This window comes from Cavia porcellus, unplaced genomic scaffold (genome assembly GCF_034190915.1).
Source record: "Cavia porcellus strain 051 isolate PalLab524CR breed Dunkin Hartley unplaced genomic scaffold, mCavPor4.1 scaffold_5, whole genome shotgun sequence".
Classification (NCBI taxonomy): domain Eukaryota; kingdom Metazoa; phylum Chordata; class Mammalia; order Rodentia; family Caviidae; genus Cavia; species Cavia porcellus.
In genome coordinates this window covers 38426357-38451631 of record NW_026947488.1, presented here as the reverse complement: position 1 = coordinate 38451631, position 25275 = coordinate 38426357, and the positions used below count along the sequence as shown (strand labels likewise).

At 40.0% G+C, this 25275-nt stretch overlaps 1 protein-coding gene and 1 long non-coding RNA gene across 4 annotated transcripts in view; one reads left to right on the top strand and one right to left on the bottom strand.

Annotated features, from left to right (window-relative positions):
- Window positions 1-25275, top strand: part of Macrod2 (mono-ADP ribosylhydrolase 2) — a 1970011-nt gene that overhangs the window by 1593827 nt on the left and 350909 nt on the right. The window lies entirely within an intron of this gene.
- LOC134476044 (uncharacterized) lies at window positions 11874-24553 on the bottom strand. Of its 2 annotated transcripts, none has more exons than XR_010047482.1 (2): window positions 24500-24553; window positions 11874-12110 (listed from the first exon to the last, which is right to left on the bottom strand). It is a non-coding gene; the product is annotated as an uncharacterized LOC134476044 (long non-coding RNA). The 2 variants fall into 2 exon arrangements; XR_010047483.1 differs by lacking the exon at window positions 24500-24553 and adding an exon at window positions 16788-16847.

The window sequence follows — 25275 nt, the reverse complement described above, 5'->3', positions numbered from 1 at the left end:
TGTTTCCTTTTTCTGTCTCTGCTTAAGTATGTGTGATGTCAGAAAGAGCCTTGTGGTTAGTGATAACTAAATCTAAGACAAGCTTAGACTATTTTTCCCAAAGCCAGAAAATGGGGAGGGGGAAATGATGACAATTTTTTTTCCTAAAGAGATGCAGTCACATTCTGAAAGGATCACAAGAGAGTCTGGAAGGGGAAGTGAAGAAGCCTCATAGCTGAGGTCTGTTTGGATGGATACTGAATTCTGTGAGACCCCAATGCAGCTTTCTCTCTGTCATCCACTCACACCTTCCATGCTGTAATTAGCGCTAGGAGGCATGATGTTGGCCATGTGCAAGTCAGCGAGGATGAGTAAGGAGATGGAAAACTTATTTCTGTAAGAGTAAAGGAGACCGAGTTAGTTTATCTTAGTAAAGAAATAAGACAGACTGAGTATATGTTTTCTACCACTTAAATATGTTATGATATAAAAATAAACATTTTGGTTGGTTAATATATAAGATAGAGAATGATATGATAAATTTTGGTTACAAATGACAGGAACACAAGAGCTAGTTAAGGCTAATAAATGTATTTTTCGGCTCAGGGAATCCAAGGAAGAGTTGAGCAATGAAGGCTGGGAAATCAAAGTTGCAAACAGGACTTGGAAAGGCTTGTAACAAGGCTCCTGGATCCTGGCTGGACCCTTCCTCCAGCTGATAGAAGTGCACTTTCTTTGCCCATTCAGTCTTGCCTTCTCTCCATAGCTTTCATATGGCTGCTGAAAACGTAATAGTTTGTATTGGCTTGCTGGATAAATATTGATCTCAACATCTCTTTATGATCATAGAGAAGAGAAAATTCTTGGGGGGAGGCTTTAGTGCCACATTGGTGAAGTATCTAATGGACCAGTCACTTGGGTCCTGTGAAGAATGCTATGAGGTGATAGTGGTAGCACTGTACCCCTGCGTTGACCATCACAATGGGAGAAGGGACCCCTAGACAAAGGGAAAACTGGAAGAAAATCTTAAGTGACCACTGTATTGTTTACCTTCACTTGGAAAACTCCAGATGAAATTGCTCGCTCTGCACCATGAAGAACTTCGGTTAGAGAGAAATGAGATTATTCTGACATTAGAGCTTATAACACACTGGGATATGTTCCTGAAAAAAAGCAGTAAAATGTCTTTTCTTGGAAGCTTATAAAAATAGAAGTGATTTCTCATCAGCTGAGATGCAAATAGTTTTAAAAATGGATTAGACACACAGAAATTTTGTTTAAAGTGCAAACTCTTAACAAGATCCCGCCTTTTTTGACAATAAATTTGCTTCACTTATAACATTTTGGTATAAATCAACCAATATTTATTAAATGTCCAATAGACACAGAGCATCAGGTTAGAACTAAAAGGTTTGTATTATGTGGGGAGATTTAGAAAATTGAAAATATCTGTAACATGTGATTGGTTAAGGCAATCATCACAAAGAAGATTCAGATTCATTGCTATGGGATTTTCTGAGTAATGAGCAAATGTTCTGGAATAGAAGGGGAGAGAGGAGAGGAGCAGATGGGAGAAGGGAGATGCTAGCAGCAAAATAAGAAAACAAGGAGTAAAGCATTAGCAAAAGGGTCTTAGATATATAGGCTAAAGTTTGAAATGATCTTTAAATGTGAGGAGGATTTTAAAAGCAGACATGGCTGAAAAGTCATTTGGGGCCATCAGAATGGCCTGAACTGTGATTTGGATCGTGTTCAGGGATGCAGCAAGTCATCCTTTTAAATGAAAAACTATGGTACAAAGAGAGGAGAGATAATAGAAACGATTACAAAAGAAAGCAGGGATCATTCTACTGAAGGCCTTAAAGGCTGGGTTTTAAAATTTTATTTTAGGAAGATTAGCATGGCAACACTGTGAACCCAGATTAGTGCGGTAACAGTGAATGCTGTGAGCTGTGGGAAGGAAGAATATGGGAAGAAAGTTTGAAGGTCATTGCAGAGGCCTATGGGACAGATTCTGGGTGATTTATTGCATGTTGGCAGTGGAATGGCAAGAAGGATGCACGTGTGGGGGAGAAGGTAAATATATAGTCTACAGAGCTTACTGATTAATGAGTTTGTGTGTTGTATACTTTGAATACACCAACTGTTTATCATAAAAATAGCATCCATCAGTTTCCTATGAAGCATTTACAGTGGTGCCTCAGTTCAAAGATGCAATTCTAACCACAAATCCAACTGGAGAAAAACTGAATCAAATTTGCCCATGAAGTGAACTAACTATTGAATTTGATTGGATTCTCATCCAGTTTTTGTTGTGACCAGAATCATGGAAAGAATTAAGTTTGTGAGCTGAGGCACCACATATGCTTTTAAATTGGATGTCATCAGATAAATGGATCAGCTTTTGTCCCCATTTTTCATGTGAGCAAGCTGAGGTGAAGAGCTTCTGAGTAACTAGCCTGAAGCCACATTGCTAGTAGGGTAATTGCCACTTATTCACGGTTTTGTTTTATTTGGTTTCAGTGACCTATGGTTAATTATGGTCCAAAATTATTACATGGAAATTGTCAGAAATAACTCACAAAATTTAAATTGCACCTCATTTTGAATAATGTGATGAAACCTCGTGCCAGCCCACTCTGAGTTTCTTGGGAGGTAAATCATTCCTTTGACTATGAGTATCCAGTGTATATTTACTATACAGCCATTAGTCACTCAGTGGCCTTCTTGGTTGTCAGCTTTACTATCCCAATATGACAATGATGTCTTCTACTCGTATATAATGAGGGCTCAGGCATCCAGGATGTCTCAGAATGTGCCCTGCAGAAAGAGAGGTTACTGTAATCTTCTAGTTATAACATTTTGAACTCAGGATGTCTGGCTTTAACACCCATGTTCCTAACTACAAGGACATTTTCTCCAGTTGAAGGGTAGAGAGAAAAGGTTAAAAGATTTCAACCCTACTGGACTGGGACACATTCCAGTCAGGCACCGCGGCATAATAAACTATGCAAGACTTAGTGGCTTGAAATACCAACCACTTTATTGTAGCTCATGATTTTTTCGATTAGAAACTTGGCTAGGCAAGCCTTCTGTTATGTAAGACATTGACAGAGGACATTAGGTGGGGTTCAGGGGCAGATGGACTGGTTAAAAAGAAATGAGTAGCTCCACTCTCCTATCTGGTACCTTCCCAGAGGTTGGTGAGCGTCTAGGTTCATTTGAACTGTTGACTGCAGCCTTACAAATGGCACTGCCAGCAAGGGGGTCTCAGTCGGTGGATTATTTTTGTTTGCATGTAGACTTTGTACGCATGCCATCATACCGAATATATTTCCCCGTATAACTTTGCTTCTTTGATGCACATTATTTCAGTGAAAATCACTGCTGCTGCCCCAATACTTGTAGTTCCTTCCTTCTCATCACAGTATAGTATCACATTCTGTAAGCTATTCAGTTATTCGTTCTGCTGTTAATTGATATTTGGCTGGTTTCCAGTGTGAACTATAATGAACAGTGCTTGTATGAATACTCTTATGCATTTCTTTGGGTGAAATATGTTCACATTTTCATTGAGTATATTCATAGCAGAATTACTGTCATAGAATATGCTTCTGTCAGCTAACGGTTTTCCCTCTTGTTTGCAAAAATGTACAATATTAACAGCAGTATATAAGAGTTTCAGTTGCTGCACATCCATTGATAATATCAAATCTTGCAAACTTTACCCACCTTAGCTTTTTGGAAGGAATTATTTTGATACAGATTGACCTAAACTCTGAGAAAAGATGCTTGTGTCTTGTCTAACTCTCATCCATTTCATCATTTTCTGCTAGCTTTTTATTTTCCTGACAGATTATTGGAAATGCCTGTCTGATTATAGCATTTATGTTTTTCATAGGGAAATATGGAATGTGTAACTCAAAACTCTATTGAAGCTTTGAGAGACATGATTCAAATGGACCTTTCCAGATATTTCACTGAAGGTCATCCTCACAGCTTTAAGTCAAATGACATTAATTCCCTTTTACTGTGTCTGTTCTTTTGTAGGACCAATAATATCAACATCCATCATACTAACACTGCATGTTAAAAATAATTTAAGGTGAAAACTTGAATTTTGGATATTTTGCAAATGTTCAGATTTAGTTCAAATTCATCCAGTATGTTTCCTTCCTAAGGAAGAGACTTGAGATTAAATTTGGGCTCAGTTGCCAGGAAGTCATGAAGAAAGTTATCTATATATGTAGATATAGATATAATGGAAATCATCTCCTCAAGTTACAAATGCAAAAGAGCCGTGTCTCCACATGACCCCACTGAATCAAATGCTTAGAAGTGAGTTTGTAATACAGGAATGATAAAACTTTTTTTTTCTTTTGCATTTTCTTCCTTTCTAGGGCTGTGGGAAGGCTAGATAATATAAGGACCTCACTTCATGCAGTGACCAGGTCATGTTGCTCTGGTTGTTACTAATGATGATGGCACAGGAGATAATAAAATCTATTCCATTAAGATATTATCAAATATGTAATTAACTGGGTTAGAATATGTAAGGCCCCTCTGGGAAGTTTGACATACAGTGATACTCAGAGCACAGATTTAAAGGAAGGCAGGCCTGAGAGGATAAAAGAAGCAGCCAATATGATAAAGCAACAGAAAAGAAAAGTCTTCTCTGATACCCTTCCAGGAAACTGGAGATTTAACTTTCTTGGACTTTCTGCAAAAAATGTTCTGCAACTGAACTTGAACAACTCAGAGTGTGTTTCTTTTACTTGCAAAGAAATGAGCCCTGACTTGAACAGTCCCTTTGGTAGACATGTCATGCATTATAGTAGTTCTTGTGACCCTCTCCTCTCTGCAACTAGATTATAAAATCCTTAAGGGCAGAGATGTCTCTAATATGTCTTTGTATTCTGCCTTGCACTCAGCCCAGTGTGGGGAAAATGTCATGTTATCCTGCTGATTAAGTCCATTAAGGATTCAGGTTGCACAACTCTCCTAATGGGCAGTGGAGAATAAATTCTGCAAGTGAGTTTAATGTTCACCGAAAGCATAGACAGCAAATGTAGAGGTAATGCCCTTTGGCCATGCACAAAATACAGGGGAGAGAGTGGTTGTTTTTCTCACTCTATGTGAATTACCCTCAACTAAGTTCTCACCTCAGGAACAAGTTGCTATTTGTTTATTCTCTGATAGATTTCTTCTCAGCCTTGGTGGGAAATCACCAACTGAGTTAGAGAGTCCAAACTGGGGCATAGACTTTCAAGAGGGGACACAAATTCGCCAGTTCCACCAAAATATCAAATTCTGTGGGGCACAGGCATCTGTGCAGCAGATCACTGTGGATATGACTGCAAATTCCATGTAGAATATTATAGGAAGATCTGCTGTTCTGAATACATAACTAAGAATTAGTTTGTTGAATAAAACTGTGTGTCAGAGCAACTGATTCGCTGTTTTAAGAATCTCAAACTAAGTGGGAAGGGGCATCTCCCTCTGCATTTGGGAGGAAAAAGAGATACTTCCGTGTGTTTGTAGGGTGACAGTAGTGTCCCTTTTGGCTTCTTAAATACCTTCTTATGAGACACTTCAATAAAACTGCCCATCCGCAAGTTCCTTAGACCAGTGGTGGTGAACTTATGGCATGTATGTAATTTGTTTTTCTTTTGAGACGAAATATGTAAGATATGAGTTGCTTTTCTGTAAACTAAAACCTCAATATTTAGTTTTAATTGCAGTGGAAAATAAAGACCATTCCTCTTGAGTTCCATAAGCACTTTCCACTCCACTCTTCCAATCTGGTTATGATTCGGACTACCTTGCTATTACCAACCCATAATTTTCTAGGTCTACACTAAATCTATTACCATAATTAAACCAATAACATTTTAAATGAGTATTTATTTCTTTTTACTTTTCATAGCCAAATACCACAGATATTTGTCTTTGTGCAAGAGGTGCACAGATACTTAGACTACAAGTGCTTCTGTGTGAGGGTGTGGTAAGAAACAGTTTGATGCCTCAAGCATTGCTGATCAATTATAATTCAGTGGTACAGCTTCTGTCCACTCACTTTTAAACCTAGAAATTTCACCTCATCTGCTGTGTCTGTTTTTCCAGCTTAGTGTATGCTGTGTTCTTGGAGGACTTTCAGGCCAGTGAAATTGCTGAGAGATAGAAGTTGTGAGAACAGATGAAATTGGCATTATGGGTTTCAGTACACAAAGACGATAAAATGACAGTTTGGGTTACTTTTGGTCCTGCTTGATCTGTGATCCATCCATTTGACATACCATATTGATAGAGAGGATAATTGGAATTTTGTAGGTAGGTTTCCATATGCTTATCATAAAGAACAGATGTAAGTTGATTTCCTGTTGAAATTGTGATTTGAAAACTGAACAATGTATTTAATCAGAAATGTCTTTATTATTCATATACCTTCTCCAATCTCTTCCTATGTGTTTGCTTCTAAAAGCGACTCTCTTCTCAAAGCTGATAAAGTCTGTTGTTTGAATTAGAATGTTAACCAGAAAAGATTATCCATCCCATTCTATGTGGCCCAATTAGTGTCAAATGGGGAAGGAAAATGTCTGTTAAAGATTACAGGTTGAAATACAATAATCCAAGTCACTGACCCTCTAGAAGACAAAACTACTGCAAGCTCTCCGAACATCCCTATGGCTGGGAAGAGGGTACTGATGATACTCATGGTGAGTGGCATTGATGTGGACATGGTAGCTGGAAGCAATGTGATGAGTATTGTCAGTTTACATGCAGTGTCCATACCACCTTTTCTATGTGCTCTGCTATGCCACAAAACTTTCAAGACTCCTTTGTAATTAGGGTTCTGGATGCAAATTATGCTCCTCCATTTAGAACCACTTGAACAAGATTCCAGATGAGCTGAGGTGGAGACTTTTTCTGCTGCTTTTATTGATGGTGAAATGAATGTTCTTGGTGGTGTGGGCTATTATAATTTATATTTATAAGTGTCTTGGAATAGTTGGGGCAGCAACAGTGCTAGTTCTTGACCTCTAGTTACAGCTTACTTTATACCTCTGTGTTCATTTATTCAGAGAAAGGGCCTGTTCACTGATCCACCATCCCTTGTAGGAATTGTTGGAGCAAGTAATCTACCTTAAATCCCATCCTATCTGAAAAACTAGGTTTCTACTGCTTACAATCAAACTTAACTGATGGGAAAACAGAAGTAACCACAGAAATCAAAAGATTTATAATTTATTGAAATTTATAATTTATTAAAAATTTATTATAAATTTTATTGTATTATATTTATTATAAATTTATTATAAAATTGATTATAAAGATTCATAATTTATTAAATGCCAGACAAATTGAGCTTCTGTGAGACTGACTAACTTATGCAAAGTCACAAAGATCCTGAGTGGCAGAGGCAGTGTTGGAATTTGGGTCTCTATGTCTGCAAAGCGAATATACACAGTGCAAGCATTTTAATGTGTCTGTTTCTATTCAGAACTTTGGATGTTGTAAAGGGATGGCACAGTTTCCAAAACCTAAAGGTAAGGTGAATGAAGTAGGTAATTTAAAAGAACACAAAATAGGTGCATGGTATGCCATACATGAGCCATTAACCATAGAACAGTGACCTCACTTAAGCAAGTCCACACCAGCTTCCACCATTACAGTGCTGCCTGGGATGCTTGGGTGCAAACTGGAGTCCCAGAAAACAGGTGACTCTGGGGCTTATCTCAGTTTCATTTGCCATCACAGCACTGGGCTGAGAGTTAGTGCCTTAATATCTCAAGTTTCATATTTCGGACCCCTTGATCTTGTTTGTATGTATTTTAAAAAACATTGGAATTTCTAAGTCTCTTAGAGACTGAATCAGACCTTGCAAAGACAAAGGTCATTATTTGGCTGACTGTTTTGGCATTTTCTGGCCTGGTCTAAAGCCAGAAACAGGAGAGGGGAGTGACAGGGCAAGAGCTCTGTGCTCTTCCTGGGTCACTGGAGACTCTGAAGAATAATTCCCTGTTTTTCACTGAGTATGGGCCTGAAGTCAGCCTGCAGGAAGACATGGCATGCGGGCCCACCATGCACAGGCAGCAGGACTGGAGACGTTTGTGTGGGAAGATGAGGCAGCAGGGTCCATGCAGTGGAGAAAGAACTTCACCTGGAAGAGAGAGTAGACTAATGAGTGGAAGTTATGCAGAGGCAAAGGGGCTCCCAAGAGGAGCTGCCCAGAGCAAGTGAGGCCCCTCTAAGAAGGAGCATTGCTTGAGAAGGTGTTTGGTGCAGAGGTGTACCAGCTGCTGGAAGTTTGCTGAAGATGGGGTTTGACTCCACGAAAGGTATACAGATGACATTTGTCACTAAAAATGTACTATGGTCACTGCAGTGTCTCATTTCTAGCTCACCGCCTTGTGCTCTGGGGCATCATTTGTTGAGCCTGAGTCTGTGGAGACAGCCAGCTTAGATTTAAATCCTGGCCCTGCCACTTATTTGCTGTATGTTAAAGGGGTAGTGCCCAGTGTGGTACTCCTGGCAGGGGGAGGAAGCTTCAGGAGGTAAGGGCCGCTGAAGTTTTAGGTCACTGGCGATATGCCCTTGCAATACATGATGGGTCCATGGTCTCTTTTCTTTCTCTTTGCCTCCTGGCTGCCACTGAGTAAGCAGTTTATACAACCACATCCTCTCTGCCACCCTGTGCTGCTTCGTCTTGTGCCCAAAACTTTCAGGGCCAAGTGACAGAAACTTCTGAAAGCACTAAATAAAGCATCTTCTTTCTCTGCTATTTGTTACAGTACTGAAGAACTAGCTAACACATTTCTTTCTTCATCTATATGATCAGAGGAAGTGTGAAATCAAGTAATTCAATTCCTGTAAAATGGATTCATCCTCTCATTCTGATGGTGGCAATTGGCCCTGGATCTCTCAATCAGTTCAGTGGGAGAAAGTTGTGAAAGGACCCCACCTCACATCTTCACTCTAATTCTTAAGAGTCAGGGGAACTCAGGGACTCAAATTTTCAGCACGACTGGGTCCAGCCAGAGGGTTGTTTCAAAATAGCCTTAGGAGTCCCTGGAAGAGAAAAGTCTCCAAGGCAGTCATTGCAAAGTATTCAAGCAGTGGTTGCAGTTCTGAGCATAGACATTTAATGCCTGCTCACAACACTAAGATGTTAAAGAAAGAGAAGGGAACCATATAGGGGAGCTCATATAGGGGTCATGCTTACCTATGTGGTGAGGGGAGGGCCGGTGAGCCACAGCTCTGGACTGATTCTGTGGCAGTCCCTCTCTTTTTACCCTCTGCATCAGTCAAAAATTTTATTGTTATTTTAAAGCCATAAGCCAGAAAATGAACATTGCCTGTCTTTCTGCCTTAGCATAATAAGTAATTGAAGTTTACATAAAGACTTGGCTTACTTTGGTTGTTTCCCTGTTTGGTATATGATGTCCAAATTTAATTAAAGTCCATGCTGTGGGCTATAAACTCCTTTAGTGAGAGAAAATGATGGGGAAGCCCAGATATTTTTTATTAGGTTTGTGTTGATTGAGTGAAAGCATGTGCTCTGATTGAGTTCCATTGGAATGAGCCATGCATTCTTCCATGCCACCTGGCTGTGAAACAAACACGAAGAATTTGGCTTGGACATAAATAAACCCTGATATTAGGGAAATGGAGCTGCATTCCCCATGAAAACATGGCAGCTCCAGGCTCCTTTATTGTCCTCCCTCCTGCCAACACCCTATGTGCCTCATTCTTTCCAGGAAAAAGAGAAATAAAAAATATCTTAACATAAATGGAGGCCAGAATTTCTTCTTTTGATAAAAATTCTTTCCTAGCAGGGTACACTCACTGAACCATGCCAAATGTTAAGTATAAGAGGACTTGGAATGGGAAAGAAATGGCTACTTTATAAAAGCTAAAAGTATTAACACAAGGTGGAAGTCATAGGCCATGCATCCTGAATGCTTCAGAAAAGAATTCCAGGTCATTAGACAAGGCCAACTATCATCACAGAGGGAGGCAGTGAGCTCAAGGCTGTGGGCACTGGCCTGTCATTGTCTTGGGAATTGGCTTGCTGAGTGGTCTCCAGGAGCTTAATTAAGTCCCTGGATTCCTCTTTTGACAAGTCCAGAATACAAACAATAATCACCATGGCCCAGTGCTGCTAAATTCCTATGGTAGTGGAACATTGCAGAATCAAAATTCTATCAAAGAGCTGACAATTTTAGAAGAGAAAATAGAGTGCTGATTAGGGCAGAGGAGCCAGGAGGCTCACTTTTCAAGGTTCGAGGCTTGGTAAAGGCCATAAAAATTATTGGCTAGGGAAGAGGGTTGTGTAAGGTTATTTAGACCATTCAAAACCATCCAAGACCAGACTTAGAAACTCAATCAAAGGGGTGAGAGTGGACAGCTGAAAGGCCATCTCAGTGGTTTGGGTGCATCACTCTGTTTAACTTGCCTCAGATAAAGGTAACAGTGAAAGACATTTGGAATTTAAGGGAGACATCATTGGGCAAGGTGGGGGCTTATCACAGGCTGTGTTAGAGATGAACATTGGGAACTGTGGCAGAAACACTGATACAAAGGAGTCATTTCTGAGAAACTCGCACTTCAAAGGAAATCGCCTACAGCAGAGGGACAGATGCAGAGCTGAATGAATAATGAAAAATACAATAAAAATGAAATCTGATAGGGATTTGAATTATATGCAAGGGAAGTACTTCTGAGGAAGAGGAAATGCAGGAGAAAGTTTGGGACAAATTGAAAAATTCATAACCAGAATTGCTCAAAATTTGTATCCCTTAATCTTAGAAAATTCAGAGGGCCTATGAGAAGGTGGTTATTGAAACTGTAACATCAAGGCCATTTTTTCTATAATTTTAGGTCACCTGTCTTTGGGGCCACCCAGAGATTCTTACTTTCTCCTTCCAGTGTAGGGAAACTCTAACCTTGATGATGCCATCTGTAGACCATGGACAAACCTCCCATGATCACTCACAAACTTCCCATGACCACTCACACAAAGCCAGACACAGACCTTCCCCACAGCATGTACAATATTTCCTGTTCATAGGTCTGGGGTGTCGTCATCCCGGCTTACCTTTCACTAATAGTGATCGGAGGGAGTTATGCCCTTCAAACTTGTCACATTGTCCAAAGGTGCGTCGAGGCCCCTCCACACCACCATCAGTGTGTTTGACAGATGAAGGGTGACTACAAAGCACAATGACCAAGTTGGGGAGAGGTTGGAGAGTTGTCATCCCCAGTGCCGATGTGGCCTCTGTGCCCCTGGAGAAGGACTGACCGTATCCCTCAGTCTGAATGTATGTCTTGCAGCCACAACAAGCCCAGGGCCTCCCACTGTTCTCATTCCATCTGACTTTACAAGAGTGTGAGGCAGGACTGCCACGCTGGAAAAGGAATCAAGTAGCCTTTTTAGTTTGATTGTCCCCACTTTCTTATAAGACTTCCTCCATTCTCAGTACATACAAGGGACACAAATTATATGTAAGAAACAAGCATTATGCTGTGCTCAGAATTACATTTCCTATCCTACTCTGGCCTACTTTCTTTTCATGAGGCTTAAGAGTTGCTATTCTCTCCCCTTGCAATGCTTTTTCCTGGGAGGCTTCTGCATCTCACAGGCAAACACACCCTGGGTGAACTGTCCTGCTGGGCTGAAAGCCAAAGAGATGGGCAAGCTGGGGCCCTGCTGCCTAGAATGTTACCTGCCCAGGTGGACTCATTGCAAGTTTTCCATTAAATTTCATTAGGTTCCACTTTTAGACATGCCTCATTTTCTTAGACCAACGGGAACAATGACCAGGTGGCTATGGCACTGTCTCACCCTTATACAGTCACATTATTTCTCAAAGAATCAATCCAACCAGAGCAGGTAGATTAAAAATGGAAAGATGTATTTTAATGCTGATCATAGGAGCTTGCAAAAGGTCCTTCCCCGTTTTATTAAAAGCCCCATCACTCCAGTTACAGATCAGGATACTTTGACAGCATGCCTGCTCTTGCTTCATTCTTCTGGGCTCCTTCTTTCCTGTTGTTTCATGCACAAGCTTCTCCCAGACTTCCACTCTTACACTGAAGCATGTTGGTCTTGCATGCTGTGTTGAAGAAGACTAGAACAGAATATATGGACATTAAAATACTAGGTCTAGCAAAGTCTGGTGAGAAATTGTATGAATTAAAAGAAGGGATAGGAAGAACTGGCAAGAAATCCATGCTTCATTGTGCCTGATGATTTTCTAGAGCTTCTGTGGTCTTCACAGAACTATGTATCAGGACAATCTGTTATGCTCTCCATGGACTCATACATAGCATGGCAAGGCTCCATTATTAATGAGGGAGATATGCAGAAAAAAATAAAATAGCCATGGCAGAATACATTTTGATAGGGATTCCTTTTTAACTTGTGAAAGTAACCTTGTAAAAGTTGCAAACATTTAGCCTTTTCCTAAGAGATATACGTATTTTAGAGTCAATTTTGGTGAGTGAATTATCAGCCAGGATGGAGGGGAAATATATAATACTTAAAATTTTATTATGTTGCCAAAGATATTTCTTTGGATTCCTAACCAAAAACTGCCCCATCCCTTGCCAAGTGAAAATTTTTTCATGTATTCTTCCTTGGTTAAAATTCTTTTTTAAAATTGCCAGTATGATGATTCACACTGACTGTTTTAAACAACAGTAGAACTCACTCTAATGGATGAAAATGTACTTCAAAGTTGGCTCCTTTTCTAAGTGGCCCAAAGGTGGCTTGGCTGCAAACAGTGCCTTTGGGATATATAAGAGCCTTAAGAATGCAGAGACAACTTAAGAAAACCTATTTTCTTTCCTGTCCGCTCAGTATTCTGGAAGACAAAAAAGACAAGCATAAAGAAAGGCAAGCTCGCCCAAGCTTACAAAAGATGCCCTATCTGGTGTGATCATGTGAGCCTCAAAATAATAAAAGCTTTGAAATCATTGTAGCTTATTTCTGGACAATGGAAGGAACCGTGGCAATAGTTCAGCATTCTGTCCCCGTTTATTTCAGGAAGGACAGATAGTATCACAGAAAAACAATCCATACAGGAACCCTTGAACAAACAATTACAAGCATCATAAAGCAAGCAGGTCTGGAATCGATCCCAGCAACCATTTCCCATTCTCACTCTTTTTAACTTCACCTATTAGGTGGTTTGCGGATTCACCCCTCTGTGAGTGTTCTTAATGGTACAGTATCAATTTCCCCAGGTAAGGAATGTCTGTACCTGTTCTCTCCTCAATAAAGCAAAATATCACATCATTAAGTTGTTTTTCTCTCTGATTCATGGTTAGATGAAGCAAAAGAGGGAGAGGAAGAGGAAATTGGTTTTCTGTGTACCTGTCACACACACACATACACACACACACACACACACTCCACAAATCTTAAAAGTTAAAAAACAAAAACAGTCTTCTTTGTCAGGTCATTTTTTCAGGTCAAGGAGCTACCAGCCTCTGTAGGATGTCCTTCCTGTCCCCTCATTCATGTGTATGCCTGTGAACATGTGTTTGTTCAGCCTCCACTTTCCTCTTGAGCGCTGTCCCTGCCCCACACATGTTCAGATCCACAGGACAGGACTCTTTGCAGGCCAACCACTGCCGCAGACATCTGTCAACAGCTCATCCTCAGAGGATGTGAGATGCCCTCCTGGAGACCCTACTGAAATACTTACTCACTTTGCTTCAACTGGAGCAAAATGGTCTCAGCATTGTGAGAAATAAGTGCAGTTACACAGTGGAGCTAAAGAGCACTAATCATGGTTTTCAGTGTGATCTGGATTCTATCCTGTCCATTCCCATGATGATGCTGATGGTGCCTCTTCCACCAGTTATCCAAGGTCCTCTACAAGCGGGTCTCTATGTCCACTCAGTTTCCTCTCTTGCCCTCAGTCTCCTTTTCCCTGCTGCAGCCAAAAAGGCTTATTTTGATCAGATAATACTCAGCAACCTACTTTGGTGTGCTCTGACTTGTGCTTTCCTCATCTAGATTGTGCTTCCTTGAAAATCTCTACTGGATCACTTCTCATCACTTGGATGTTAGTTTGAACTTCATTTCCTCCGAGGTCTTCTTTGACTACCACTCACATAAACCCACTTCACTTTTTCTATGAGTACCACGTGAAGTCAGCTTGACTTACTTCATTACATGTTTCTCATAGTCTCTTCCTTATAATGTGACCCCTTAGTAGTCTGAACTTTACAGTTACAGTCCTCATTGTGTTCTTAATGCCAAGGAAAAGGTTTAAAACAGTGTATGACTCTATGCATTCATGAAGCCAGATCATATACCAAATACTTAAAATGGCTTTCAGAAAATCTTACTGGATAGTTATTATTACAGTAACTGGAAACTATGTTGGCTTACTATGGCAGAATATCTCAGTAGCTATGGATTAAAAAACATAGAATACCTTGTTTCTCTTGTGTAAAATAATTTTAGTACTATTACGGATGTGCTCAGCGTCATCCACTATCTTCATGTTCCAGATGGCTACTAGGGATCCAGCCATCACAGCTGTCTCTATGCAAGCAGATGAAGAAAGAAGTTTTTAAAAACTTGCACCATAGTCTTCATAGCAAGTCTCACTGGCCTGCATTTAGACACATAATATACTTGCTGATAAGAAAAGCTGGCAAACATAACCTAGGGCAGTAATATGCTTACTCAAAACAGAGAAGAGATTCTGTTTCTATGAAGGAAATGAACTAGCTCTGGAGGGCTAATTCTCATTAAGTCTCACAGAGAGGGTCAGTCTCTCATGGCCATTCTGCCAATAGATTACAGACCTGAGATTAAACAGCCAGGTCTAAAATCACTGCACTACTCCCAACAGTGTGCAAACCTCCATCACATGTCAGTGAGATGATTGCCGTCCAAGTGCCCCTCTGGAGGTATCCTTGGCAAACTGTGAAGCCTGCAGTGAAATTTTCTATCTTCTTCATATTCCAGAACTCAAGGAGGAGACTTGTAATTACCAGACAGATCTGTGTCATTAGCATCTACCCGCCCCATCCTTAGTCTCTCTGCATAACTTCTGTCTCTTCACTTACATAAATTCTACTGTGTCCTAATATTCTAATGTTTATAATAATAGTTTCTACCCAACATTTGCTTTTATCACCATGTGCTTTCTTGAGTATCATATTTGTATAAAAAAACATGTTAGTCAACTCTCACAAGTAACCAAATGACATTAATCTATTATTGACCCAGTGTGAAGGATGACCCATTGTGAGTAAGTAATCTATTAGGCTTAGAAGCATTGAGTAAATTTTCCAAATAAATCAGGAATGTGAATCAGTTCATGTTTATAGCAAGCCTTATGCAGTTTAAGAACTACCTTGTTTTTAATGCTTCTGTCTCTACTTCCTCCAATGCAGACTCAAGTTGAAAGTGCATCTTGGTAATTTAAAACAAATGATTGCCTTTGACTGGAAGGCAGTGTATGCTTTGTTTTGTTGTTTCAGGTACAATCTGCTGATGCCTTCAAGCTCGCTGTGCCTGAAGTTTGAGAGCATATATTTGGCTCGAGGTCAAAGGGCCTGATGGCCTGACCACAGCTTTGGTTTCTCCTGGGATAGTCTAGCCTTGTCTGAGTTGGGCAGGAGAGGGACTTCAAGGTTTAAAACCAGGAAAGATCCTGAGTTTCTCCTGGCTGTAGGGGGCGCTGCAGAGTCCATGAGATGGACATTACTACTACAGATTTCACTTTGACTAAGCATCTACCTAAATCAGGGAGCCTGCCATGCAAGGATGGTGGACAATTGTTTCCTGTAGAGTGAAATGTCCAATGTCCTTCAGGCATGAGGGTCTCCGTATCGTAGAGTGCTGTATCTCAAACACTGAAGTGATGAATGCAAAATTTTCCCGTTGCTTCTGTGTTTCAGTGTCTACACATTGTGTCCCAATAATGTTTTCTGCTGTATCATTTTTCAATTATTGGTGCATTTCCAGGGATTCTGAGGTAGTGAGATATATCTTGAAGATGCTCCAAAGAAGTGAATTGAGAGGTTTCTTCTGCAAAACTAATCATTTTCTCTAAAACTCAGAAAAGTTCATTGCTTCATTTTGCATGTGAACATGTCACTCTGAGTTTTTTAAAACAGTAAAAGAAAAGGAATCTGGTAGAGGAAAGATGAATTTTAAATGTTTCTATCATAGTAAAACAGGTGAAGAGAAACCTCATTGGTTCCCTAAGGAAGCATCTTAGAAGTTAAGGAGATCCTTTTAGGTCTAATCAGTAAGCTGGAACTAATGAGGCAGACCATGTAAATATATAATGTGTGGTGCTGAGGACAGTAAATGCATGGTGAGGTCTTTATTTTTAAGAAACATGTATTTAATGCACTCCGCATCCCCCTCAGCTTTGTTACACTCCATTGGACTAAGAGGCAACTTAGCAGGCAAGCTAATTTTGAAATCACGTACACATGCTGCATAATGGGAGACATGGCTTTCGGAAGTATTATTTGCTGTTCACAAATCCATATTATGCAAATTTCCAAAAATGCCTCGCACTCCCTTCTAGTCGACATCCTTTTTAATGGCTCTGGGACTACACTGTCTCCTTGTCCTTCTCGGCACTTGTTGTGTGTTTCACACCAGGCTGCCTCTCTCTTCTGAGCTCTTAGGATACGATCATTATTCACCAGCTCCTCTGAGCATACCCCTGAGGTTCATTAAAGGTGAACTCACTATGGTGTATATTGACTCTGCAAACACACACGCTTCTCATTTTAAAAAATTGGTTGTAAGGATCTATACTCACCTGACAATGAGAGGATCTCATCCTGATGAGAAGCAAACCCTCTGTTTGCTGAGTTTCCCTCTATCATAAATAACAGGGGAGAAATTTAACACTTATTGATAGGTAATACAATTTGAATTTGTTAAGGTGGCATCTATATGCTGAAAAGTCTTGCTATTTGAACTCCTTTAATCCTTAAAACTATCCAGTGAGTTACATGTAATTATGTGACCACACATTTACAAGGAAGACAACCAAAACTTACAGAAACCAAGGCTCTTGGATGAGATTACACAACAAGAACACAGTGGAGACAAATTTAGATTTCAAGCAGTCTGGCCACAGAGTCTACATTATGTCACCTTTGCCTCACTATAGTGTGTGTGTGTGTGTGTGTGTGTGTGTGTGTGTGTGTGTGTGTTTCAGTGTTATTCATTCTTTTATTCAATCATCCATTCCCACCTTCACACCCCCAGAAACATTCAATGAATGTTTACTCTTGGCCAAGTGCTGTCCTGGGTACTGAGGATGCAGAGATGAAACTGAAACTGTCTTTGACTTCAGGAAATCAAAGATCAGCAGGAGGGAGACACAGAGCAGTTAATGAGAACACAGTGCAGAAAAGAGACAGAAGTGCTGTGGGGTCATGGAGCACTTCTCACCAGAGATGCTGTTGCCTTGAAATTATAGATGTGAGCCAAGTGATTCTAAAGGTGAAGGTGAAATTGCTGAGGTCTAATAAGGTAAAGATGAAATGATATAGTCAAAGTGGAGAGGCCAAAAACAAAGGTGACATCTGTGGAGCTCAAAGATAGTTTAGTTTTACTATAGCATTAATATGAGACAAGAAAACAAATGGTAGAATTAGCAAGGTTGGAATATCTGCCATGTTATAGAGTCAGCAGACTGCACATTAGTACATACAACAGGAGCAACTGATAGGAAACAAGAAAAGATTAAAACTTATGTTTGTACTTAAGTATTATTTATCTTGATTTTTATAGGCCTTCAAAATAAAAATAACTCACAAGTACAAATATGCGGAAATACAGTTTGTGAGAGGTGCATGCTGAAATTCTGTCACTGATAAGGTCAAGATCAATAGAAGGGTCGAGGCCACCTGCATATATAATGGGGAAATAACAGCTCTAACCAACGGGCTTCTTGATACAAGAACCTCTACAGATGGCTCTAGAAGCACCCCAAAGAATAATGGCAGAAATGTAGGATCCAGTAATGAGGATTTTTACCACCAGGGAACTTAGACCCGTGTATGCCAAAAGTTGCAACTTTTTGATACTGTGCCTGAAATTCATAGATGCTAGCTAGAAAAATTCATGGAACAAGGACTTGAAGAGAAAAATTTTTATTATGTTCCCATGTCTGTGGCATTCCAAAAATGGAACACTAGACATCAATGGATTAATACCAATGAAGACATACCCCGAGACATCACTACGAGTAAAGAGAGGACTTGGATGATTAAAGTACTTTTTTGTGTGGTTGAATGAATAGGATTTGGGGAGAATTTGGCCAAGATGTTCAATAAGCACCTTCTCACCTATGCCAGCCCCAGCCACCAGCCTCCTTGCTGCTGCTTGAATACTCAATGAACAGGCCCTGGGGCCTTCAGCCTCCTTTGTTCCTTCCTGAATGACTTCTCTCACTTTTACCTTCCTCCTTTCTTTCATATCTCTATTCCAATGTCTTTTTTTTTTTTAATTGGTACTTGGGATCGAGCTCATGATCGCCTGCTTGCAAGGCTGGTGCTTATGCCGCTGAGCTAAATCCCCAGCCCTATTCCAATGTCTTATCAGTGGGATTTCTCCTGACCATCCCATACAGTTGCCCAGGACATTCTAGCAATCTTAATTACCTTCCTACCACTAACATGTGACGAGTTGTAATGTCTCTTCTGTTGTGTGCTAGCATGACATTAATGAATTTGTCCTTTGTTTTCATTGCTGTCTTACTTATGCAGCAGTCCTTGATACACAGAATATGCTCAATAAATGTGTATTGAATTAAGAAGTGAGGGAGGGAGAGATGGAGAGAAACAACCATGAGTAAACCACATCCTTTGATAGGCCTACTATACAGAGTATTTTTTTCACTGAGAAACTGGGAGAAAAGGATGTTCTAAAGGGATTAGAAGCATTTCTAAATTTATTCTGTTGCAGTTTTTACAGTCTATAAAGAGGAAACAAAGTGGCTTATGTAATAGTGAGAATTTATTGACTCAGGTAACTGAACTGTGTACATGGAGAGCAGCCTAGGAATGGTTCAGTTTACATGGTCAAAAATGCATCTAGCACTGGATGTTTTTTTTTTCTTTTTTTAAATATTCAAGCATTTGATTAAATCAGATAAGGGATCTCCACAATGCTGCATTTACTGGCGTATGTACAATTATAAAGTTCAAGTAAAGTACTTATTTAGAAAGCTAAAACAGTAGGTTGAAAAGTCTCAAATTTCAAGACTATCCAAAAAGCAAAGGTCATGTAAGTTCTAGAACAAGTGAAATCATAACGGAGCTCACTCATCTCACTCTTAACCTACTTTTCTGACTCTGTTGTAGATGCTGGTTTTCCTCATGGTGTCAAAATGGCTGCATTTCTTCTAACTTTCATATTTCAAATCTCACTGTCCAGAAGGAGAAAAAGTATTTTTCTAACATTCCAAAAATCCTAAGCTTTGCCTTGATTGGGGTACTACTGAACCAATCCCTGAAATTGTTGGATGCTGTGTGCCAATCACCTTAGGCCTGGTATTTCTTTACAGTCTTTGTGTCAAGAAGGACAGGACAAAAAAAAGGGGGAAAAACAGGAAACTCTAATTGGCTTAGACAAATTTCTGAGCTAGAGGTAAAGTAAGTTTCATGAGTGCTTCATATGCAGAAGCGTAGAATGTGGAATACATATTGGAAGGGTGAAGATAGGGAAGCCCATCACATTATGTGTGGGCTTGAAAATAAATCTAGGGTTTGGGTGTTTTTTTTTTTTTTTTAACTACAAAACCATTTAAGATTGTCTGCTTCCTGATCAAGAATGCCTTTACATGATGAACCTAAAGATGTCACATATACAAAATTTAAGCAGCAAGTTTGGTTCTAAAATTATGAAGCGTATTTTACAATGCTTACACAGAATTATTCAAAGAATAATAATTTACCTTTAAGTTTAGGCAATAAAAGTGAACATTACCTGCCCTTAATTTCTAGTTTTCCCTGTTTGCTTGATGTGGTTATCACTATAGTAGGCAAACTATCATAATTTACACCTGGGTGAAGTCTTGCTTATGCAAAGGAACTAGGGAGGGAATGTGCGGGGGATTCCAGCTGAGCTCAGTGATGCCAACTTTAATAAATTCTTCTGAAAAAATGATGAGAAACCTGAACACGAAGCTTCTTTTCTGTTGGTGTAGGATAATATCTAATAGGCAAAAGCAAAATTCCGAGGTGCAAACCTGTCTGCTTGGGATCTCAGCAAAGAAATTATGCTATTTTCCAATACCCATAATTACCTCCTCTTTCTCTGACATTTCTCTCCTAAGTTTGATATCTTGTGTAATTATATTCTTTCACTACAGCCACTCAGTCAATCCAACACACTTATTATTTGAGCAAGTTCCTTGCTTTTGGCTCACCTGAAAATGGCCATCTTCATCCCAATTGTGGAACTAATAAATATACACTTAGACTTTTTTCTCAGGTATTCACTCACTTTTTAGTACATAAAAGGGAATTAAAGTTCATATTTGTTTTATAAGCACTGCTTGGTAGTTAAGTCTAAGATGCCTCTGGTCAGTAGGCAGCACTGACATTTGATACCATGAAAAAGTTTGATGATGATGATGATTACTTTCAATGAATTGCAACATAACCTCATAAGGAAATGCACGCTTAGGTAAAGAAATCCAGACACACTTTATGAAGTTGGAAGAGCCCTTGCACCCTGCCCTCCATGTTTCTGTTTCCCGAAAGCCGTGCTCTGAACCACGTTGATGGCTTCAGAACACCTGCAGTGATCCTCTTATCCTTATGGAACTGCACATCCTAGACCGCCTACCTGCTTTTGGCAAGCCCTGTCTCTCTTCTACTAGTGGATTCGGTTGATGCCATTCTGAAACTGACTTGTGTGAGAATTATTTTTTGCCTACAACATATTTTTGAGTATTTCATAGTATTCTTCAGAAATCTGAAAATGGTTGGCTCCATGATTTGTGTCTAAGGCCACATTTGGGGAATACCAACTTTTGAATCAGACAACATCTCTGTGCAGCTGGTCCCAAAGGCAGTCATTGTGCCAAATCCACCCATGCAATGGTCGATCCTTGTGCCAAAGAGTTCAGAAACACAAATCCAATTTAATTCTGGCTCAGAAAAGCAATAAGTGTTTAAATTGGATTTTTGTGGAGTTTGTTCTTATTAGACTCAGCATGAAAACTACTTTATAGACATTTATTATTTAATTATTTCTAACAAAGGGTCTTATAGACCCAACCTCTATAATTAATTGAGAATGAGAGTAGAAGGGCCCTCTATGCTAGCCATTGCATGCTCTGTGACCCAGAACTTGCACTAGGGGAGCTATCAGGTTGGACCAAATACCAGGGTGCTTGGCAAAGGTTTTCCTCATTAAACTCAGCTTTGCAATTTTGTGTTTTTAATTCAGGCTCTCCGATATACTCATCATCATCATATACAAAGTTTAATAGGCCACTACGATGGAAATGGTACCTGGGGAAGTGGACCTGCAGTGGTTACACTTTCAATTCAGTTGCCTTTTGTGCCAGGCTTTCTCCTCTTTCAATCCCAAAGAAGCTTTCAGGCTTTTTCCTGAGCATCCATTCTAGGTTCAACCTGGGCATATTCCCACCCCCACATTACCCATATTCTACAGTTCTTGGTTGTTCTGTTTCCTTTTATGTTGGGAGCACTGATGGATAGAGAGTCTAAAAAATGATGATAGAAGTGGTGTACTTGGTACTTAGTTGTCTATCTTTCTATAATTGCTTTTCATTTTAGTAGGAACCTTCCAGAAATGGAGACTTAGTGTAAATCCTGCTATAATGGTTGAAATTGCAGTCCCATCCAGGCTGGCAGGGAAGAAAGTTGGAACCAGACTCATTGCATGGCCATCAGAGTTCTAGCTTCTTTATTTCTTGTACTTACTCAGAATCTTGCTCACAGCATTTAATAAGCAGCCCATTGTTCTGATTTATAGCTAGTATGATTAGAAACAAGCTCCTACGTGCTAATCTTGATCAGATGCTCCATGGAGGTTTACCAATGTCCTTTTCTTAATAAGGCTGTTATTCAGTAAACCTTTTCTCATCTCGAGGGATCATTCACAAAGCTTCAATAACTTTCAAATTTGCATTTCGAAATGTTATCGTCAGCTGTGACTTTTCTTGGCTGACCTTTCTGTTGAGAGTTTTATGTTTTCATCTTTCATGATGATTTTCTATTTCTGATAATTCTTGTTATTGTTGTTCATTCATAAAGAAATGTGAAGCCAGCTGTGGTGGCACATGCCTATAACCTCAGCACTCAGAAGGCTGAGGCTGGAGGATCATTGAGAGTTCAAGACCAGCCTGTGCTACATCATGAGCTCAAGGCCAGCCTGCATAGAGAGAGACCTTGTCTTAAAAAGCCAAAAAACATATGAAATGAGAAAGTTTACTTTGCCACAATCACTAATATAAGAGAGACGGACAAGTGACTAAAGAAGATCTACAAGGAGTTGACTGCTGGATGAAGATGAGGTTCAGTGCTGGCTGACTCATTTCTATGTCAGTTTAAAGTAGGCACAGTTTGATCATCAGAGATGAGATATGCAAAGCCACACCTTACTTCCTTATGAACTTTCAAATGAACAGTCAACATGAGAACCCATTAACGCTAAATATGTGAATGCCTTGGATCTATTTTATTAACTTTGAGCTTTGTGGTTTCCCAACTTTTCTTATGACTTCATTTGAATTATCCTCCCACTGCCTTTCTATTCCAGTTTCCTTACTTATAAAATGTGTATAATATTCCATATAAATATTCCATAGGGCTGCCATCAAGAATAAATATGTATCATTTGAGTGTGGTGGTGCACACCTGTAATCCTAGTACTCAGGAGGCTGAGACAAGGGGATCCTTGAAAGTTTGAAGCCAAGCTAGCTACAAAGTGAGCTCAAGGCCAGCCTGAATGGCATAGCAAGACCCTGTCTCAAAAAAAAAAAAAAAAAAAAACCCAGAAAAATAAATATGTAAATATGGGCAAAAAGTATTACTGGTCTGACAGTGAAGCTACAGGGGATATAAACTACCATAATCATTGTGTCATCATTCATTGTCCTGTTAAGAGAATCATCTTCTTTCACACAGTGTTGGAGCATAAGATCACTGATATTGAAAAGTCCTAAAAGAAAACACACTAGAAAAAGAATCCCCCCCCCCTTTGGTACTTGCTGGTACTTGGGATCAAACTCATGACCTCATACTTTCCAGGCAGACATTTACATTGCTGAGCTATATCCCCAGCCCAAGAAAAAGAGTCTGTGTGTGTGTGTGTGTGTGTGTGTGTGTGTGGAACCAAACACATGACTTTGTGCTTGCCAGGCAGGTGCTTATGCTGCTGAGCTAAATCCCCAACCCTAAGAAAAAGGATCTTAATTCCCAATTTCTACTCTAGGTCCTATGCACTATTCAAATCCTATATTATTTGAACTCTCTCCTTTATACTTGATAAGAGATAATTATCACTTACATGGGTATGACCAGAAAGATGAGCACATTTCATTTGTGCACATGAATTTCTATTCATTGATTTTCAGTTGCTTATTTTTTTTTGTAACACCAGGCAACAGTCATGAGAAATGCATTATCCTGATTGTTGGAAGACAGAAAAAAATAGACATTTAACTCTGGTAAAAGGTGTTGTTCTAGAAGAGATAGGCAGAACCGGTTGTCTTGTAGAAGACTGATATTTTGGCTCTGTACAAGATCAATGAATCATCAGTCATTCTGTCTGAATATGAAGCAGTTAGATTCAGTTAGGATATGCACTTTTATTGGAGTCTACCATTCGATCTTCTAGTTGGCTCTGTCATAAACTGTTTATTATGTCCATAATTCAGTCTAAAGTCAAACTAGCCTGCTGTGTAAAGTTTCATGTTAGGATACCAACATCCCCCTGCCCACTCACCCACCCAGTGGCTGCTATTGGTCCAGACCCTTCAAGGAGCTTAAGAGAAAATCATTGAATCATTGCTCAGCAACTATGGGTGCTACAGGTTGTTGTCATAAGACCACAGAAACCCTCAGACAAAGACATACTCTTCGTAGCATCTGCCATGCATTTGGTATCTGAGGATTGGGTGCTAGAACCACAGCAGCTTTTTTTTCTAGGAGGCTCACTTGATTTTTCCATTCAAATATACGATGAGAAAGCAGAAGGCAAAAAGAGAGATCTGTCTCCTCAGATTAGGATGCAGTTTGAATAAACATCCCATCCTAGGACTTATTCTGTGGTTTATTTCACTCTTCCTGGTTGACAGGGTGGAAACCCTTCCCAGTAGCGGGCTGCTTTGCCCTAACTTATGCTGCCTGCAATAAAAAGAAGGGAAGACAATAGCAGTGACAAAAGTCCTTGCCGTGCAGAAGAAGTTCAGAGAAAGCAGCAAGAAAGAACAGGAAAAGAAAGAACAGGTAAAGAGATAATCAAACAAGTTGCACTTACTGTACTGTTTACCTCCATAGAGACTCGGCTCTCTGAGCAGTGACTTCCTCCTTAGGACGGAGTAGGTATGCGGGTAGGCGCCCCCTGCAGTTGAAAAGGTACCACTACTACTTTTCAAATTCAGTTTAGGGAAAAGTACCTGGCTGCCAAAGTAGATATCTTTCCTTTGTTCCTCCAGTACCTTCCCCTTTAAGTAATTTTCCTTGCACCACTTTTGAGCAAATTCAAAACACTCCCTTAAAAATGTGGGGTGGGTATGGAGATGGTTAAATCTGTCACCTGAAGTGGCCAAGCTGATTCCTTTGGCCTGCACTTGATGGTACTCAAAAAGAAAGGGAGCCACACATCTGTCTCTAGTCCTTTGGCAGCTGCCAACAAATGTCATCGTTATCAGGATGCCCATCAATGCCCCTTGTAGCCTAAATAAGTGATCACAGAAGGAAATGCCAAGCAGCCCACCCTTTCTCCTTGTGACTTGGGGCCCAGGCAACTTCGTATATAGAACATCTGATTTGAAAAACTTTACTATGGATATTGGAATTGGTGATTCTCTCCCTGGAAAGATGACAGTGAAGACTGCCCAGGGGATTTGGGTCACTGGCACTTCCACATACTATGCTGAACATCATCAGTAGGATTCGAGGCAGGCAGCAGTTAGCCAAAATGGTTTAAGCAGATGAAAAGATTATTTCAGTCACTTGACATGTATGTGTGTTCCAAGCAATCACCGTGCATGTCTTGTGTACATGAGCATTAGTGCATGCGCCCTGTGTGTG